Raw genomic sequence first — 15,864 nt, 5'->3', positions numbered from 1 at the left:
TGGAGCGTCTTCAGTAGCCATCTCCTCGGCGGAGGAGAAGTCCGGATCTGCGATCTCGACCACGTTGGACGACGCGGGGACGTCACGTGGTGCAAGTGCAGAGGAGGAGTCCGGATCTGCGATCTCGACCACGTTGGACGACGTGGGGACGTCACGTGGTGCAAGTGCAGTGGCGAAAACGGGGTCTTGAATTTTCGAGCCGAAGGACCTGCAAACATTTATGAAAGAGGTTACCTTTCTGTACCCGTTTGGAGAGGCGGATCTGGAGGAGGAGGAAGAGAGGTACTCTTCGAACTTTTGTTGATCGAACTCGTATTCGATCTCTTCATTCACCCGGATCTTGAATGCCGGTTGCGTCACGACGGCGTCGGTAGCGATGCCGTTGGCTCCCACTGTGGTCGCCAGCTTGTTTGCATCAAAAGTTGTTGTATTCATTGCTGTATTCATTACAACTTTAGTCGTTACAATGAAAATAAAAAGATTGTCTTTTTATAAGACCTTTTACACAATGAAAACAAAAGGGTTACAACTCTTGTCAAAACAAACGCAAGATCCTGTTTTGCGGTCTCTTGCTTGCGTGGGTCTTTTGCCTGTGACGGGGACGTTGATATCCGTGGACCACCGGGCAATCAGATCCGCTCCGAGAAAATCGGGCAGAGCTTCGTCTATCCGCGAAGGGATATAGAAGCAGAACTTCGTCGATCCGCGTGAGATCTAGAAGTTTAAAGCGTATACCTCGGCTAAAGCGAGGTATTAACTCTTCTTAGTATTAACGCCAAGGGCTAATACTAAGGATCGGGTGATGAAGGCGCTGATGTAGACCTCTCCTCTTCTTGTTGAAGCGCACGGCCACTCTCCACTGCAGCAGGGCTTCGCCAAGGCTCTCCAAAATTCGTCTTCAAAACAGGTGCTAGGGGAGCTCTAGGGGGCCTAGACACCCCCTGGTGTCTCGGCCAGGCCGAGACACCCTTGGGGTGTCTCGGCCATGGCCGAGACACCCTTGGGGTGTCTCGGCCAAGGCCGAGACACCCCTGGGGTGTCTAGGCTTTTCCTAGACACCCCTGGGGTATTTCGACATGCCGAGACTCCGTTTAGGTGTATTTCGTTGGTTTCCCTGTAGATTCTTCGTCCGAACTCGGATTTGAGTGATTCCGGATGCGTTGGATTCTCGACGAAGAGTTCGATCCACTCTGGTGGTTGGATTATCTGTAGAGTGGTCGAGGCACGAAGGGCGTTGTCCTTTTTGTGAATAGTGCCGGGTTCCCGATTGGTCCGGGTCTTGGTTGTTCCGAAATCCTATAAGCTCACGTAGCTCGTCGATTCACTTCAGTCGTTCGTCGACGTCAATTGGACTCCTGTGGCTCGGATAGTGACGTTCATCGTCGCTATTTAACACTGAACCATTCGTGGAGACCTATAGGCAATTTTCGATGCCTACACGTTGCTTGGACAACTGAGGTGAGTCGCATTTATGAGAGTATGGGCTGCTTTGATATCTGTCTGCTCACTCGTACTGTGGGCGGTTGTTCGGCGGGCCTGGAGTACCGTGCCTTCTCTCTTCAGGTCAAGAGAGGCGGGAAAGCATGTTCCTGGCACTCGAGTGGGTTTGGACAGCTCGCTGAATGCTGGCGGATTCGTCTCCTGACTCAGACAGCCGAGGTGAGTTGCATTTATGAATGCTCAGGTCGACTCGACACCTGTCCAGTCCTTCGCACTGTGAGCGGCCGCTTGACGGTCTTGGAGTACTATGCCCTCTCCCTTCGGGTCGAGAGAGGTGGGAAAGCCCATCTCAGCATGTGGGTTAGCAGATATCTGGCCATATTGGCGGCCTTGGGGTTCGCGGGCGGATTCGACTTTGGACTCGGGCAGGCGAGTTGTGTAAAAGGCGAAATTCCGCTATCCCAGTTGATTCTGGCTCGTGCAGGCGAGTTGGTCATTCAGGTGAGTTTCTTGTAAGCTCACAGAGGTATTTTTTACCGTCTACAGTCAATTAATTTGATCAGTGAGGAATTTTATGGCGAAGGACCGTGAATTATTAAGCACTCCACAATTACTTCGTGTGAGTTTCGTGAGGGAAGATTAACCCGATGAAGTCATTGAATCTCATCTCAACGAAAGAGTGCTCCGAAAGTCACTGTAGGAGAGTTTTAATAATCTTGGAAATGATTAAATAGTCACAGTGGGAGGTTCTTAATCATGATTAAGAATAAATTATTCTGATGATTGGTTTTCACCTTAAATAATCAATCGGTTTTGGGTTATCCTTTAAAATACCATGTGTAGTATTTTTTAGGAACTTCTCATTGGAATGAATTGAGGTATTCCACCCCCCAGTTCTTTGGCGAATCTGAATCCAATTATATTCGGCCATATTGTTGGGTTATCCTTAAGAATACTAAGAGTAATATTCTCCAGGAACTTTCCGTTGTTGGCAATAAGGGAAGTAGTTTCACCTCGTATACCCTGTTTGCGGAAAAAGTTGCTGTATTCATTGCTGCATTCATTACAACTTTGATCGTTACAATGAAATAAAAAGATAGTCTTTTTATAAGACCGGTACACAATGAAAACAAAATAAATACAACTCTTTTCAAACAAACACAAGATCTGTTTGTCATCTCTTGCTTGCGTGGGTCTTTTGCCTGTGACGGGGATGTTGATATCTGTGGACCACCGGGGCACTCAGATCTGGTCCGGATAAATCGTAAATACAACTCTTTTCAAACAAACGCAAGATCTGTTTGTCATCTCTTGCTTGCGTGGGTCTTTTGCCTGTGACGGGGATGTTGATATCCGTGGACCACCGGGGCACTCAGATCTGGTCCGGATAAATCGGACAGAGTTTCGTTGATCCGCGTGAGATCTAGAAACTTTCTGATCCGGATAAATCGGACAGAGCTTCGTCTATCCGCGGAGGGATATAGAAGCAAAGCTTCGTCGATCCGCGTGAGATCTAGAAGCTATAAGCGTATACCTCGGCTAAAACGAGGTAATAGCTCTTCTTAGTATCAACGCTAAGGCCAATACTAAGGATCTGACGGGCGATGAAGGCTGATGTAGACCACTCCTCCTCTCGTTGAAGCACACGGGCACTCTTCACTGCAGCAGGGCTTCGCCAAGCTCTCCCCAAAACTCCTCCAAGGCCACCAAAGAAATCAAGAGCTAAATCAGGAGCCCCTTGAAATGAAGGCCTAAGGGGCCTATTTATAGGAAACCAAGAGGGGGGGTGGTAAAAGGTGAGGACACACCCTTGGGGGTGTCTCGGCGGCCAAGACACCCCTTGGGTGTCTCGGCCATGCCGAGACACCCTAGGGGTGTCTTGGTCTTGCCAAGACACCTCTCGGCCATGCCGAGACACCCCTGGGGTGTCTTGGTCTTGCCAAGACACCCCTCGGGTGTTTCGAGCTTGCCGAGACTCCGTTTAGGTGTTTTGTTGGTTCCCCTGTATATTCTTCGTCCGGATTCGGATTTGAGTGATTCCGGGTGCGTTGGATGCGCGACGAAGAGTTTGACCCGCTCTGGTGATTGGATTATCTGTAGAGTGGTCGAGGAATGAAGGGCGTTGTCCTTTTTGTGAACAGTGCCGGGCTTCCCGATTGGTCCGGGTCTTCGTGATTCCGAAGTCCTATCCGCTCATGTAACTCGTCGATTCACTTCAGTCGTTCGTCGACGTCGATTAGGCTCATGTGGATTGGATGGTGACGTTCATCGTCGCTCGTTAACACTGAACCGGTTGTGGAGAACTATAGGCAATTTTTGATGCCTACAGATACCCCCTCCAAAGTGTTCCTGACTCGTTTCTTTTATAGAAGAGGCTGGAATGCTTTGGATGTGATTGATCTGGCCTTCAGTCGGCGTAGTTAGCTTCAACTCTTGACTCTTTCGATTTTCGATCTATCCGATGCTTTGACGAATAGCCGAGGTTCTTCCGGCGCTGCGTTTATCGTCTGGCCGTCGTCGGAGTCTCGAGTCTGCAGCTGATGAATTGAGTTTGGCTCGTGTCATTGAGTTGACTTTGAACTACCTCCGCCACATTGTGCTGGCTTAGGGTTCTGAATCACTGGGGGTTGACTTTTTGTCGCAACGCGCTGTCCGGCGTTGACCTAAGGTTACGCGTTGACCGGCGTCCACCCTAGGGTTTCGAATCGTCGAACGTTGACTTTTGTTGCAACGCGTTGCTTGGCGTTGACCTAGGGCTACGCGTTGACCGGCGTCCACCCTAGGGTTTCGAATCGTCGAACGTTGACTTTTGTTGCAACGCGTTGCTTGGCGTTGACCTAGGGCTACGCGTTGACCGGCGTCCACCCTAGGGTTTCGAATCGTCGAACGTTGACTTTTGTTGCAACGCGTTGCTTGGCGTTGACCTAGGGCTACGCGTTGACCGGCGTTGACCCAAGGTTACGCGTTGACCGGCGTCCACCTTAGGGTTTTGAACCGCGTAGGTTGACTTGTGGGACTCATCCATATTTTCAACCGTCGGCGGAGAAAACCAATGTTTGTGGAAACATCGTGGATATGGAAAACAATTCCGGGTACCGGAAAATATCTCGGGGGATCAAAACATCGCGTAGGGGGTTGAAACCCGGGCGAAGCACCCCGGGGTGCCTCGGCAAGGCCGAGACACCCATGGGGCGTCTCGGCAATGCCGAGACACCCTTGGGGGTGTCTGAACCGCGTAGGTTGACTTGTGGGACTCATCCATATTTTTCAACCGTCGGCGGAGAAAACCAATGTTTGTGGAAACATCGTGGATATGGAAAACAATTCCGGGTACCGGAAAATATCTCGGGGGATCAAAACATCACGTAGGGGGTTGAAACCCGGGCGAAGCACCCCGGGGTGCCTCGGCAAGGCCGAGACACCCATGGGGTGTCTCGGCAATGCCGAGACACCCTTGGGGGTGTCTCGGCAATGCCGAGACACCCCTAGGGGTGTTTCTCCCCTAGTTTTGTCTTGTTCCTTTTCACACTTGAATTTTCAAGAGAGAGGTTTATGGTCCCCCCCATTTGAATTAACCCTTTTCACACTTGAATTTTCAAGAGAAAGGTTTGTGGTCCCCCCCATTTGAATTAACCCTTTTCACACTTGAATTTTCAAGAGAGAGGTTTTTGGCCAAAATCTTTGGGGGGTTTTGTGAAAATTCGGCTGAAATTTTGTGGAGGGTTTGCAGGACCAATCTGTAAAAGCTGATTCATCTGCATGTGTGGATTTTATCCTGAATTTGTTGGATGCTCAAGTCACGAGACCAACCAGTGGAGTTGGTGCGTCAATGACTCGCATTTATAGAATTTTTGGCAAATTCTCAGCCCTCAACGGGTTTGATGAGCCTTTACCGACTACCGTTTGAGTCGGGCTAGCATGCGGATTGTTTAAGTCCGTTCCGCACGTGACGTTGTGCTAAGAGAGTTAACGCTCTTAGTGCTACGATATTGAATACGTAGACTTCGTCTTTCTCACGGGAATAGACTACCCGGCAACGTGTATTAGGCGTTGACTTTGTTGTGCTAAGAGAGTTAACGCTCTTAGTGCTACGATATTGAATACGTAGACTTCGTCTTTCTCACGGGAATAGACTACCCGGCGACGCGTGTTAGGCGTTGTCTTTAGGATTTTTGGCTAATCCCCAGCCTTCAACGGATTTGATTAGCCTTTACCGACTACCGTTTGAGTCGGGCTAGTATGTGGATTGTAACGCTGTGCTAAGAGAGTGAATACCCCCTCCAAAGTGTTTCAGCCTCATTCTTTTATAGAGGAGTCTGAAACGCTTTGGATATGATGGATCCCCACTTCCAGTCAGTGTTAAGGGACCTACAGATGATTTCAATTCTTGACTTCTCCATATTTCAGCATATTCTGTATTTTATCGAATAGCTAAAATTTTTTCCGGTGCTGCGTTTATCGTCTGACCGTTATTGAAGCCTTGAACTGGAACTTGTGAGTAGATTTTTGTTGATGTGTCATTAGAATCAGTTTATACTCGTGTACTCCTGGGAGTTTCGGGAATCAGTTTAACCTCGTGTACCCGTCGGAGGTTGCTAGGTTATCCTTAAGAATTATTATTTGTAATATTCTCTAGGAACTTCCTGTCAAAATGGGAAACAGTTTAGACTCATGTGTCCGTTGGAGTTTGGATTTCAAATATTCCGAAAATAGGTGAAAAATCACGAAATCACCCAAAATATAAAATTGGGTCCCGAATATTCCAAAATAGGTGAAAAATCACGAAATCACCCAAAATATAAAATTGGGTCTCGAATATTCTGAAAATAGACGAAAATATCTCACAATTATTTGGGAGGCGGTAATATTCTCTAGGAACTTCCTGTCAAAATGGGAAACAGTTTAGACTCATGTACCCGTTGGAGTTTGGATTTCGAATATTCCGAAAATAGGAGAAAAATCACGAAATCACCCAAAATATAAAATTGGGTCTCGAATATTCTGAAAATAGACGAAAATATCTCACAATTATTTGGGAGGCGGAATTGAACTCCGAAAATTCCAAATCTGACTGAAAATGCTGCTCAATTATCCGGGAAATGAAGTCGAACTCTGAACATTCCAAATAGGATCAAAAATGCCGTGAAATTGTCCGGGAGATGAGGTTAACCTTCGAAAATTTCGAAAACGGACGAAGACGGACGAAAATACAGCAAAACGAGCCCTGAACTGGGTCTGACCCGCGTTCACGCGGGTCAGATGAATCCGACCCGCGTGATCGCGGGTCGGAATTTGGGAGAAGGGGGTAAAAACCCCATTTCTTTCTTCCTTCTTCCTCAGTTTCGGTTCCAGCTCTTTTCTTCTCTCAACATTTCGGTTTCTTCTTCAAGCTCCGGTCTTTCCAAGAACTCCTCTGCTTCAAGAATTCGAACAAGGCTAAAACTCCCCAAGCTCTTTAAATCTTTCATTTTCTCCTTCTTCAAAACCCCTCAGGGTGTCGGCTGCTCAGTTCGGGTTCGAGCACTTGGTGGATTTCACTTCGACGGGACTCCTCTCCTCCTTGATTCTTCTTCGAATTTCAGGTGAATGTACCCTTTTTGTTTTAATTTCGTTCTACTCTTCATGTTTGGGCTTGATTTGTGGCTGGTTTTTTTTGATTTTGACCTAAAAAGTCGAAGCCCTAGTTCTTGAATTTTGGGGAAAACCGAAACCTGAACTTGAGCTTTGAATGATGATCGAATTTTTGAGTTTGATTGTGTTCATGGCTTGATATCTGCGGTCTCAACTCTCTAATCTTGGGGGAGAACCGAATCTTGAATATGGGGTTTGAGGAGCTGGCCGAAATTTGACCTGGGTTTGTTGTGTTCATGGCTTGATGTTTGACGCCTTCAACTCTCTGATCTTGGGGGAAAACCGAATTTTCTCTCTCTCTTTTTTTTGATGATTGGCCGAAATTTGACCTGGGTTGATGATGGCCGAGTGAGCCCCTTTGTCGCGCCTGTACATGATCGAGTTTGCATTTGGTTGTGGTTATGTGCATAACTTGATGATTAACATATTAATTTGATCCCTTGGCGTCAATTGTGTATGAGGGCTAAACTCTTTTGCTTGATTCTGGCGCTTGTGTTTGTATTTGATTGAGAATGAGGTTGATGACTGAATGCGTGGTCGAACGGCTCCTCGTACCTATGTGTGGCTGAAAATTCTTGTAGAGGTCTTTGAGCTATTCATGGCTGAATTCATATATGTGCTTGAACTTTGTATATAATTCGAACTCATATATATATGATCGACTTCAAACTTTGTATATGTATTTGAGTGGGGCCTAAACTTGTACATGGCTGTATTATTTGAATTCGAGCTTGTGTATGACTCGAGCTTTGTATATAACCGAATTCGTGCATAAATAAATCCTTGTATGTGATCGCACTCTTGTATGGTCCGAACTTGTACATGATTGAACTCGTAGGGCTTGAATTTTTGTACATGATTGTACTCTTGTATGGTCCGAACTTGTACATGATTGAACTCGTAGGGCTTGAATTCTTGTACATGATTGTACTCTTGCATAGTTCGAACTTATACATGATTGAACTCGATGCGACTGAATCCAACCTTGTATGTGGTCGAAATAACTTGAGTCCCAACTTGTGTATGCCTTGAATCCAAATTTATACATGACTCAAGAACCTTATATGCCTTGAATTCGAACTTATACATGACTGAGTTCTATTGTTGATCTTTATGACCTTTAACTTGAGCCGAGGATGTCGTATAGGTTTAACTGGACCCTTAATTGGAAAATTCCATTTTGTAGAATTTCAATTAAAGATTCGCAATTTCCCTTTTTTAGGCTTTGATTCATGTATCTCGATTCTTGATCTGACTGAGCTGTTGATCTTTATTGCAGATTAGCTATGTCGACGCTTTGGACCGGCTGGAGCGCGAATTCCGACGGTTACAAGAGTTGAAGACTGCTGGTAGCTCAACGTACATAGCCATCTGGATAGAATCTCGTCTACAAGCATGGCACGACACTCGGGCTTCGGCTGGACTTGAGATTCAAACACAACAAAGTCGGGTGGATCAAATGGAGGCCTTGGCTAACTTGGGGATGGCGAAGGATGACTTGGAGCGTTCACGAGTTGTGATATCCGAAAAATTGGAGCTCTCGAAACAGAAGTTAGCCAAGATCAAACAAGAGGCTGCGAAAACATTATCCCTCACCGAGGAATCCTTCAAGGTTGCATTGCAGTGTGAGCTTGAGCGAACTTATACAGAGGAATTGACTAAACTTGAACAGCAAGCCTGTAGTCACAAACTTCATGTAGATTGATTGTAACTCTTGTACCTGCAAACTCAATTTTATTAATAGAAAATATGTCTTTTTCATTCATTATGTCTCATTTATTATGATGTCTTACTCTGTATGGAATAATCAACCACTAAGTATGGAATAATCAACCATAATACTTGTGGGATTTTTGGCAAACCCCCAGCCTTCAACGGGTTTGATGAGCCTTTACCGACTACCGTCTGAGTCGGGCTAGAATGCACCGCCTCGATATCAAGCCGGATGCCAAACCTGTCAAGCAACAGCAAAGACGGTTTCGTCCGTATATTATGGAAGCCATTGAGGCAGAGGTTATGAAATTGATCGAATCAGGATTTATCCGAGAGGAGCAACATCCAGATTGGCTAGCCAATATCGTTCCAGTCAGTAGACTAAACGGCAACGCGTATTAGGCGTTGACTTACCCCTTCTTAGGCTTCGGGGTAAATTCCCCAAAATTATACTCTGGTGTCTTTTTCAATCGGCGAAAGACTAAACCGGCGACGTGTGTTAGATGTAGACTTAAGATTTTTGGCAAACCCCCAGCCTTCAACGGATTTGATGTGCCTTTACCGATTACCGTTTGAATCGGGCTAGCATGTGAATTATTAAAACCCGTTTCACATGTAACGTTGCGCTAAGAGAATTAATTCTCCTAGACTTGGTGCTATGATTTTGAATACATAGACTTCGTCTTTCTCATGGGAGTAGACTAAACGGCAACGCATATTAGGCGTTGACTTAGCCCTTCTTAGGCTTCGGGGTAAATTCCCCAGAATTATACTCTGGTGTCTTTTTCAATCGGCGAAAGACTAAACTGGCGACGTGTGTTAGACGTAGACTTAAGATTTTTGGCAAACCCCCAGCCTTCAACGGATTTGATGTGCCTTTACCGATTACCGTTTGAATCGGGCTAGCATGTGAATTATTAAAACCCGTTTCACATGTAACGTTGCGCTAAGAGAATTAATTCACTTAGACTTGGTGCTATGACTTTGAATACATAGACTTCGCCATTTCTTACAGGAATATGGCACCCGACAATGCTTGTTAGACGCTGACTCATCCCTACTTAGGATTCGGGATAAAAGTCCCCAGACTTATATTCTAGTATCTTTTTTCATTCGGTGAAAGACTAAACCGGCAACACGTGTTAGGCGTAGGCTTATCTCTACTTAGGAATCGAGATAAAATTTCCCGGGCATAAAGTGCGCGGATTTGAGAATTACGTCTTTTCTCAGGGTAAAGACAAACCCGAAAACGAAAGAGGAAGAATTTTATATTCTATCTTTCAACACTGAAGAGGAAGAATTTTATATTCTATCTTCAGTTGGAAAAGAAACTCGAGGTGGGATCTCCACCCCCAGAATCCGGAAGGATGAAACTAAGAGTGGGATCTCCACTCCGAGAATCGGAAAAATTCAAACGACCCTAACTTTTATAGGATTGGTTGTTTGATCTAAGAAAAGAGTTCCTCATTTATTGAGGGGAAATTCCAATTTCGACCCTAACTTTTATAGGTTTGGCGGAAAAAGAACAAAAGCAGATTTTCGTTTATCGAAAAGGAATGACTCGGTCTCGAAAGAGATGACTCGATCTTAGTCCTAACTATCTGCAGATTTGACTAAGTGAGGTCGGAGACAATCCTAACTTTTACAGATTTGATTGCTCGAACTGAAAATGAACCTCTCGTTCATGAAAGGAATCGAGAGGAGAATTTGGCTTTGGCCCTAACTTTCATAGGTTTGACCTGAAAGCAAAGAGAGCGGAATACAGGTAGCAGTAGAAATACTGGTTTGTATTAGACACTCGATGGGGGATTTTGATGTTAAGTGATTAGGCCTTAACACACCAAGCTTTGGGAATTGCCATGAATTGGCGGATAAAATCTTAGTGGACCCACCGTCAATTGATCTGATCAGTGGAGGATTTTGTGAGGGAAAGTTGATCTGTCAAGATGATCGAATCTCATTCACCAATAATAAAACACGCTTTAACTTTGAAACATTCAGAGTCCAAGTGTGAATTTTTATTTATCATAGCAACTGGGTTATCCTTAAGAATACCACATGCAGTATTCTTCTGGGAACTTCCCGATACATTGATTATCCTGAATATACTAAGGATAGTATTTCTTCAGGAACTTGCCGTTTATCGGCATCATAAGTCGATCGCCTTCCTTGGTAACAAGGCGATACGCGCCACTCGAATAGACTGTCTCTACTACGAACGGCCCTTCCCATTTGGGTTCAAATTTGCCTTTCTTCTTAGAGTTAAGGATCATAGGTCGACGTTCGGTTAAGACCAAATCTCCTTCTTTAAAACTCCGTTGTCGAACCTTTTTGTCGAAAGCTCTAGAAATTCTGGCTTGGTAAAGCTCAATGTGCTGTTGAGCTTCTAAGCGCTTTTCATCGAGCATCTCGAGTTCCTCGAGGCGTTTCTGATGTTGTTCTTCGGTCGTCATCTGGGTTGCGAGAGCGATTCGAAGAGACGGAATCTGTATTTCTAACGGAAGGACTGCTTCACATCCGTACACCAAAGAATACGGGGTTGCTCCCGTCGGTGTACGCACCGTGGTACGATAGGCCCATAGTGCCGCGCCAAGCTTGTCATCCCAATCTCGTTTGTTAGTCTTCACGAGTTTTGATAAAAGTTTGATGATAGTCTTGTTGAAGGCTTCAGCCAATCCATTTGCTGCGGGATTGTACGCCGTTGATGAGAGGTCCTGAATTCTGAACTTCTCGCAAAACCTAATGTAGGCATTGCTGACGAATTGAGGACCATTGTCGTGTATAATCCGTCTTGGGACACCATATCGGTAAATAATGTGGTGTTTGATGAATGCAATCACGTTGCTTGTCTTAACTTCCCTGAGTGGGATAGCTTCAGCCCATTTGGAGAAGTAATCGGTGATCGCGAGAATAAATCGATCACCTTTGACAGACGGGGGATTTATGGGACCAACGATATCCATTCCCCAAGTCTCAAAAGGCCATGACGTAGCCGAAGGATGCAAATGCTCCGGGGGTTGGTGCATATAATTCGCGTGCACTTGACATGCGTGACACTCTCGGGCATATGCGACTGCATCTTTGATCATAGTGGGCCAATAATATCCCATTCTTCTGATGCGGTCATAAAGCTTAGGACCGGGTTGGTGTGCGCCACACTCTCCTTCGTGCGCCTCCTTCAGGACTTCTTCTGCTTCTTTAATTGATAAGCACCGCAGTAGTAAATCATCATACCCCCTGCGATATAACGTTCGACTCTCCGTGTTGTAGTAGAACCTCGGTGCTCTTCGTCTGATTGAGTCCCTTTCTTTCACATCTTCCGGTAAGATTCCATGGAGGACGTAATCTATGATAGGAAAACGCCAATCTCGGGGTTCGAATTCAACTTGAGTTGAGTATACCTCTTTAATATCCTCTTCCTTGTCATCTTCATCGTAGATTGGTACGAAGAGCTGGTGAGTTCTCACCGTAACGAACTGTTCCGTTTCTGGAGGCTGGGCCAGGGATACAGCTAACGCCGCTAACGCATCTGCATAGGTATTCTGCAACCGTGGAATATGTTCGATAAAGAATCCTTCAAATGATTCTGCCATCTCCACTGCCATCTTATGGTATGGTATTAAATCCTGACTTCGGACTTCGTACTCTCCCTGAACTTGTTTAACTATCAGTTGAGAATCACCGAAGGCTTCGAGATACTCAACCCCCAGTTCTTTGGCGAAACTGAGTCCTATGAGTAATGCGTTATATTCGGCTACGTTATTTGAGCACGGTTCGGTCAACGAGTAAGCTCGAGGCATCACGTGTTTTCCCGGGGAAACTAAGACCACTCCAACTCCGGAAGAAATCTTAGAACTTCCAGGAGCACTTGCTACATTAGTTGCTCGTGAAGCGCCATCGAAGTATAAACGCCATACTTGCTGGTGCGAAGTTGCGTTGACTTCGTGGGTTTCATCGGGTAAGTCATCATATATCTCGGCGGTATCCGTAGTTGGATTAGCTGCCAGGAGATCACAGATGGCTTGTCCTTTCACTGACTTTTGTTGTTTAAAATGTAAGTCGTATTGGGACAAGAGTAAGGCCCATTTTGCTAATCGCCAATTCATGAAAGCTGGTTGAGTCATGAATACTCGGACTGGGTTAACTTTAGAGATAACATAAATGGTCTGTCCAACCAGATAATGCCGCATCTTCTGAATAGCGAACACTAAAGCGAGGCATTCTCTCTCAATCATAGGATATCGAGATTCAGCGCCTACCATAGTTCGGCTTAAATAATATACCGCCTGCTCGTGACCGTTATCATCATCTTGTGCAAGTAATGCACTTAATGAGTGGCTCGTCGCCTTGACATAAATCAAGAACGGTTTGCCTGATTTCGGTGCGACGAGTACGGGAGGTTTTGAGAGATATTCTTTAATACTTTCGAATGCCTTTTGACAAGCGTCGTCCCATACGAATGACACGCCCTTCTTCGTGAGCTTGGAGAATGGTTGGCATTTTCCTGAGAGGTTCGAGATGAACCTACGGATATAAGCTAACCGTCCTTGCAATCCTCTGAGCTCCTTGAGGTTTCTCGGAGGTTGAAATTCATTAATTTCCTTTACCTTATCAGGATCGATGTGAATACCTTTGGTGGTGACGACGAATCCCAGGAATTTACCTATCCAGCTGCAAACGGATTAGCTGAAGCTTTCAATAAGACGATCATTAAGATCCTGTCTAAGCTCGTGAAGACCAACAAACGAGACTGGGACGATAAACTTGGGGAGGCACTCTGGGCTTATCGCACCACCATACGCACTCCTACGGGAGCTACTCCGTACTCGTTAGTATATGGATGCGAAGCGGTGCTACCTTTGGAAATTCAAATTCCCTCCCTTCGGATCGCTCTCGCAACGGAGATGACGACCGAAGAACAACATCAGAAGCGTCTCGAAGAGCTCGAGAGGCTGGATGAAAAGCGCTTGGAAGCTCAACAACATATCGAATTCTACCAGGCTAGGATGTCAAGGGCTTTTGACAAAAGAGTCCGCCGAAGAAGCTTCAAGGAAGGAGATCTGGTCCTCGCTGCTCGCCGACCAATAATTCTCACCTCCAAGAAGAAAGGTAAATTCGAACCCAAATGGGAAGGACCGTTTATAATAGACACAGTCTATTCAAACGGCGCATATCGCCTGATTACTCAAGAAGGCGCCAGGCAATTAATGCCAATAAATGGGAAGTTCCTGAAAAAGTACTATCCCTAGTACATTCAGGATAACCCATTTACCGGGAAGTTCCTCGAAGAATATTACACTCAATATTCTAGAGGATAACCCAAAAACATCTTTACCACCAAAATCTTTCACTGATCAAGTCCAACTGGCGGTGAATCCACAAAAATGTTTATCCGGCCCTCTTGATTCCGTCCATGAACAAGAAGTCCATTTTCAGTTCGGAGTCCCCTTTCGATAAACGAAAGAACTCCCCTCCTTTCTCTTTGGTTAAACTTTTTTATAGTTATAATCAAAGTTGAAATTTCGCTTCGATAAACGAAGAATTCATCTTTCGATCAGATAACCAATCCTATAAAAGGTAAGTTTATCTAGATCTTCCAGATTCTCGGAGTGGACACCCCACTTCTAGTTTCTTCCTCGCTGGAAATAGAATATAAAATTCTTCCTTTCCAGGATCAGGGAATAGAATATAAAATTCTTCCTTCCTTGTTTTCGGGTTCGCCTTCACCCTAAAAGAAGACCGGGAAATAGAATATAAAATTCTGCCTTTCCCGCATCGATCTTTTCCGAAATTTATCAATTTAGGATTCATCCTAGGAAGTTTATCCCGAATCCTAAGCAGGGATAAGTCTGCGCCTGACACGCGCTGCCGGTTAGTTCTTAACCGTTTAAAAAGAACACCCGTTCACATATTCGACATTGTGACAGGTTGTTATTAATAACACCAGAATCCATGCCTTACTCGCATGGGGAATTTCATCCTGAATCCTAAGAAAGGGTATGCCGACGCCTAACACGCGTCGCCGGTTTAGTCTTTTTCCGAACAAAAAGACACCAGAGTCCGATTCTGGGGTATTTTATCCCGAAGCCTAAGTAGGGATAAAGTCAACACCTAACACGTGTTGCCGGGTAGCTTATTCCCGTAACAATGGCGAAGTCTACGTATTCGAAGTCGTAGCATCAAGTCTAAGGGATTTCATTCCTTTAGCACAACGTTACATGCGGAACGGATTCCGATAATCCGCATGCTAGCCCGACTCAAACGGTAGTCGGTAAAGGCTAATCAAACCCGTTGAAGGCTGGGGGTTAGCCAAAAATCCTAAAGTCAACACCTAACACGTGTCGCCGGGTAGCCTATTCCCGTAACAATGGCGAAGTCTATGTATTCGACATCATAGCACGAAGTCTAAGGGAGTTTACTCCCTTAGCACAACGTTACATGCGGAACGGATTTCGACAATCCGCATGCTAGCCCGACTCAAACGGTAGTCGGTAAAGGCTAATCAAACCCGTTGAAGGCTGAGGGTTTGCCAAAAATCCTATGAGTATTATGGTCAATCATTTCAAACGGAATGAGGAATCATAATAAAGATAAAGATAAAAACCAGTTTCACTAAGAGAATCAAATGTCAAAGTTTTCAGCAAATAAAATCATACATCAAGCCCATGGCTAAGGATCTGCTGACTAAACTTAGACAGCTTCTCATCATAAGCTTGCCTAAGCTCATCCTGCAACTCGGCTCTGATGGACTCTTCATTGGCGGCTAAAGTCTTCACCGCAACTTCCTCTGTCTCGACCAGCTGCTGCTTCAAGGACTTCAGCTCATCAGATAAAGCAGTGTGTGTTTGCTGATCCTGCAGCTTTGTCATCTGGAGAATACTCAAAGTCTCCTCCTTCTCACGGAGTTCTCGTCGGAGCTGATCTATCTGGGTCTCACAAGAAGCGATGGAAGAATCAAGCTCGTCAAGTGAGGATGATTTAGTAGCAAGGTTAGCCTCAACTCGATCTATTCGGCCCCGCTGCACCTGAATCTCGAGCTCAGCAACCATCCGAGTACTGCGCCATGACTGTAAGCGAGTA

General features: G+C 45.4%; 1 long non-coding RNA gene across 1 annotated transcript; it reads left to right on the top strand.

Annotated features, from left to right (window-relative positions):
• LOC109843706 lies at positions 6,935-8,839 on the top strand. Its single transcript, XR_002247768.1, has 2 exons — positions 6,935-7,022; positions 8,351-8,839. It is a non-coding gene; the product is annotated as an uncharacterized LOC109843706 (long non-coding RNA).

Source organism: Asparagus officinalis, chromosome 1, assembly GCF_001876935.1.
Source record: "Asparagus officinalis chromosome 1, Aspof.V1, whole genome shotgun sequence".
NCBI lineage: Eukaryota > Viridiplantae > Streptophyta > Magnoliopsida > Asparagales > Asparagaceae > Asparagus > Asparagus officinalis.
Note: the sequence above shows the minus strand (reverse complement) of the source record. Positions and strands in the feature narration are given on the sequence as shown.